Raw genomic sequence first — 5,730 nt, forward strand, 5'->3', positions numbered from 1 at the left:
TGGACAAGTCACCCTATCGCCTTACTTATGGTATCTGTAATAGGAAAAATATGCACACACAAACCCTTCTTTTCCTAGTAACTCATGGAAAAGTCACTCTATGATGCAGGATTTATCGGTCAATCAGCCTTGTCACATGACCAGTACAGGATCAGGATCCTGTGTGACAACCTTGGGGAGGAGGGAAGAAAAGATGTAATCAGAGAAAGAAAGTCAGCTGTAAGTGAAGTACTGTTCTAAGAAAACATGAAACCAGTCCCTGTGTTCAAGGAACTTGTCACCTAAAATGGGAAACTAAACATCTCAGCAAGTTAACAGTCAATAGAGGACAGATCAGACAATTAGGAGACGATAATAACAATAGTAAGCATTGACAAATATCTACTCTCTGCTAGACAGTGGACCTGGCACTTTACATGTGTTATATCTCTACTACTTACAACACAACAATCCCATGAAAGAGGTATGATTATCATCTCCATTTTACATAGGAGGATACTAATGTGCCACGAATTGTGGCCATTTGTTCAGAGTCATAGAGCTAGAAAAAGGCAGAGCCAGAGGTGAAACCCAGCTCTATCTGACTCCAATGTCCACCCACTTCCCACCATGCTTTGTTTCTACTCCAGTTCTCCACCTGGCTTCTGTTGTGAAAATAACCACCTATTGATTGTGGGAGTGTGTTTTAAATGTAACACTTGCTTAGTATTCAAATTTTTAAAAAACTTAGAAAAATGTAAGGAGAAAAAAACTACAACCTTTTCATTAAGAGAATACCATTTTTATCATTTTGGCATAGTTTCTTCTAGCATTTTTTCCAATATACATACAAACCCCCACCCTCCACATACATATAGTAAACACTATGTATTTAAATGCTATGTATTTATATTTGTTTATATATTATCTTTTTAAATATATAGCATCTTTTGAATGTTATTATTGTCCTGCTTTTTCTCCTTTCACTTGAGCATGAGCATTTTCTCATGCTGTTTAATTCTTCGGGAACAAGATTTTGAATGGCTGCCTTGAATTCTATTGCATGGATATTTTATTTTATTTTATTATTTTATTTTATTTATTTTATTATTTTATTTATTTTATTTTATTTTATTTTTTTAGGCACGGCAACCCTTGGTTGACCTCACAGATTGCAAGGACTTTGTCAGTTTACGATCCCTTATTTTTAATTTTTTTTACACCTACAGCACCTGGTCTTCCTAGGTGGTCTTCCATCCAAGTACTAACCAGGCCTGACCTTGCTTATCTTACAAGATCAGATGAGATTGGGCTTATTCAGGGTGGCATGGCTGTAGACTTTCATGATTTTTTGAACCATTCTCATATTATCGAACATTTGAATTTTGTTCAACTGTCCTATAAACATTTTTCATTTCTTTAATTCCTTCCTAAAGCTAGATTCCTGGAAGTGGAATTTGGTTAAAGGATATAAACATTTTAAAAGTTCTAAAGAGATATTGCCCAATTGCTTTCCACAAAACCCATGCAGCTAACCCTTCATAGCAATGTGAGAGGGGCCATCTCAGCATTGTTAGGACTGAACATAGCTGTTAGGGTTCAGACTTGCTAAATTGATAGGCAAAAATACTCAAGTATCTATTTCTTTGCTAACTAGAGAAGTTTAATTTTTTAAGTATTTCTTGATATTAAAAAAATTTCTTCTGTGAACTGGGTGTTCCTAATCTCTGTACCTTTTCTATTCCTATGGGTGTTTGTGTCTTTTGTGTCTGTTTAAGTTTTTTCATATTAAGGATATTAATCTTTTATTATTTGTGGTAAATATTTATTTCTTCAGTTTATTGTTTCTTTTTTAATTTTATGGTTAAGATATAGGTATTTTAACTTTTCTTACTGCACAATTATTAATGTTTTTTTTTTTAAGATTTTTTGCCCTATTGTTTTTCTCCTCTGTTGTTTTATAACTGGAAAAATCTTTCCTCATTCTGAAATTAGATAGAGATAGACCTACCACATTCTTTATTTCTTTTTTCTGCATTTAGCTGGAAATTTTGTTGTGTGTGTCATGAGGTGATGAGATTCTAGCTTTAGTCTTCCTATGCCAATAATAATGATAGCTAGTATTTGTTGGGTGCAAATACTAACAGCCAATATTTACTGAATGCTCTTTTTGTGTAAAGCATACATGAGGCAATTTATACGCCTCCATGAGTAAGTTACTGTTGTTATGCCAAGGTCTGAGAGCTAGTTAAATGGATGAGCTGCTATATAAGCTTAGGTTTGTCTGATACTAAAGCCTGTGCACTTAAACTCAATACTCCATTATTCTCTCTGAAGCAGTGTATTGAATACGTCCTCTGTTATCTACATTTGAGTTCTTGATTTAATTATATCTTCAGTCTTGTATACATTAGGGTCTGCTTTTGAGCTATCGATTTTATTCCATTAATCTGCCTATTAAGTTTTCAGCTATTTTAATTATTCAGGTTACATAATACGAGAGAGGCAGAGTATGGTGTTAAAAAGAGCCTTGAAGTCCAATTAATTGGGCTAAAATCCTAGCTTCATTCATTCATGTGATTTTGGGAAAGTCACTTAATTTCCTTTTGCTTCACTTTCTTCATCTGTGAAATGGGGGTAATTATAGAAGCTACCTTTTAGAGTTGTAAAGATTCCTAGCACACAAAAAAAACACTCAATAAATGTTAGTTATTACTATCTACAGTAAATCCCCGCTTATTTCTCTTTCTACATCAAAACATCTTAGCCAGTTTCACCAACTTATTCTTTCAGGTGAACTTAGAATTAGCTTTTTGAATTTTAAAAGACCTCAAAGCAATGTGGATCAGGCAGCACATTTTAATGAAAAGCAAACTTTCAGAGGGTATACTTGTGAACTCTTTGTTACTTTCCACTTAGTTTTGCTGTTTACCTAAAGCTGTTTTTAAAAAAATAAAGTCTAAAAAAATTGAAAGGAAAAAAAGAAGCCAGACTTGGAGTTAGAACATCCAGATTCATTAGTCAGGGGGTGTGGGATCTTGTGTAAGTCACTTGGACTCCCTGAACCTGTGTTTCTTCAGTCATTTAGAGATAATAAGCATGTCTTCTGCTTACCACAGCAGGTTGTTGTGAAGCTTAAAGTAACACAATATATATAAACATGCTTTATAGACACTAAAGCACTAAGCAAGTAAAAGCATTTTAAATAGTAACCCAATCCCATCAGAAGTGGTTTCTTGAAACAAATGTATTTCAAACCAAGAAGAGATCGTTTGGCATACTAGCTGGAGGAGGAGAATTTAGCTGGCACACAGCAACAGGGATGAGAAAGGTGTTATTATACATGACCCACAGTAATAAATGGTGCCAGGGAAGTGGTTATTTTTTTTAACAATGAGAATTGCTAAAGTTGGTAGAATTAGTTCCCAAGTGATCTGTTATAAAGAATCCAAGCTTTTAAAAAGCACAGGTAATTTTACAGTATACTCTTTACAAAACATTTGTGCAAGGAAAACATCCCCTGACTACCAAAGTTAGAGATACCATGGAGATTAAATGAATGCTTACTGGATGAAATGCAATTTTAGGCAAATCAGAACTATTAGCCTTTTACCTTACCAAATTTCTACCACACTTGCTAAACACATGACATCACAGAAGTTTAATATCAAGTCAGACCCAAGGAAATTAAGGACAGGAAGAAAGAATCCCCTTAACTCCAGTGGCAGGTCCACGCTGGTATAGACTTTAGATTTATCAAGGAAGTCTGGTCTGACAAACATAATGAACCAACATAGTGAACCCTCCCATCCTAGACCAGATCCCAAGGCACTCCTTACAGCAGAGCACATTCTCTAGACTGGGTTGACCTAGATCTTTTGTCTAAGCCTAAATCAGATCTCAGATCTCTAGGCTATAGCTGGCGAAACTCTAGCCCTCTGATTTTACTCATATTCACTGTTAAACATGGTGGTGCAAAAGCACTAGTCTGGGAATCCCAGGCTGGCTTCCAACCCTGACACTGCCATTCCCTAGCTGTATGACCAAGGGTATAAGAGTCAATGTCATATAAATGTTTAGAACCCAAGCTCTGGAGTCCATACAACTCTCATGCTCCCATTTGCCAATCATGGGATTTAGGGAACTCACTCCGATTCTCAAAGCCTTACTTTCCTCATATAAAATGGGGATTCTATTAGAATCTGCTACATAGGGTTGTTAAAAGCATTAAATGAAATAATGCAGCTAAATAACTTAGCATAATCTGTAGAATACTATAGTAAATGCTTGATAAACAGTATCTATTATTTAGCATTATTGTGCCCTTTTCTGTACTTTGGCTCCTTCATCTGTAAAATAATATTAGATATTCTCTAAGTATCCTTCACTTCTTATATTCAGTGGATGCCCTTACCCTAAGGACTCTAGGTACTGTTAGTTTCTTAGGCCTATTTGATTTGAAATGATCTGTGGTGTAGTTCCATTTCTATTCCAGCCTCTGTCTTAGAGTGGTCTGGATACCAGAGGCTGGCATAACTGGGTGACTTCCGACTTAGAGAAGGAGGACCCTGTCCTTAAGTCCTGGCAATAACCACTCACCTGAAACTTCCAAGAAACCATCTTGTGCAAGTATTAAGGTGGCTTTGTTGAACTAATCAACTTGGTGATAGTCATCACCTGTTGGAGAAACCAGAGGTCAACTTCTGGTCCTTAAGCAGGAGGAGAGTAAGACCACTGCCACTGCCAACACTTTGAGAAAAGACAGAGAAGAGACAGTTTTTGTTGGCATGGGAGGCTTATTAGTTTTAAAACACTTACTGAAAGACTCTTTGTCTAGGGGCCTGTTAAAGGTTTAGAAAAGGAAACATTGCTTTTAAAAGGGTGATGGGGAACTTTCCTGAGTTACAGCTGCCTATTTAAGTAATGTGGCATTTATAGAATGTAAGATTTTGCATTGGAGGTTATTTTTTTGTTTCACTAGAGCTTTTGTATCTTAATTTTTGGCCTTATTGGTAAAAAGGTGGAGTGTGCCTTTTTTCCCCGAATGATTGTAGGTATTTACACTTTAAAGGCATACTTACCCTTCTTTTAAGAATATTCCAAAAGGTCCATTTGTGGAAAGTCACAGAAAAATAGAAACAGGTCTAGGCATTGAATGAAAGGGCCAAGGTGTTGGCTTGGAAAAGGATAATTAGACTTGTGTTTCCAGTTGGTTTATAAATGTATGTTGTTAAGGTGACATTCTGCCAGCCTTTGATGCTTATAAAAGAAGTGATATGCATGTGTTTTGATGTGGGGAAGAATGGCAATCTATAAGTGCTTTGCTTTTTTCACATTGTTTAAAAATTGTGTCCACTCACCTCGTTTTTGACAGTGGGATACATTTTCATGAGAATATGAGAAAGAAAGGAAAGAATGGCAGGAGGAGGAAGGCAAGAGAAGAGACAATAGGGATGAGAGAAAGCTGTTGTTAATCAACAATTTCCATTTTCCAGCTACCAAGTGGCAGATTTGGCCCTTGCCCACCCTCCTGGCTCTGGTTCATTCCCCCACAAGACTCACTGAGAAGCTCCCTGCCCTGTTTCTCTGAGAGGGGTCAGTGACTTTTGATGTTTGCTAAGGACTCCCGACCTCAGGATCCCCAACACCAACAATGGAGTGGATATTATTACCTCTCCCGCCTTTCATTTTTCAGCTGTATTATTTCCAATTACTTACTTTTAATTCTTTAAAATTTTTCCTTTCAGCATG

The 5,730-nt window shown here is 36.4% G+C and overlaps 1 pseudogene; it reads right to left on the minus strand.

Moving 5' to 3' along the window:
- Positions 1-1,199: 1,199 nt before the first annotated feature.
- On the minus strand, positions 1,200-1,318 carry LOC120611808 (uncharacterized; annotated as a pseudogene).
- Positions 1,319-5,730: the final 4,412 nt, after the last annotated feature.

Source organism: Pteropus medius, unplaced genomic scaffold (genome assembly GCF_902729225.1).
Source record: "Pteropus medius unplaced genomic scaffold, Ma_sr-lr_union100, whole genome shotgun sequence".
Taxonomy (NCBI): Eukaryota; Metazoa; Chordata; class Mammalia; order Chiroptera; family Pteropodidae; genus Pteropus; species Pteropus medius.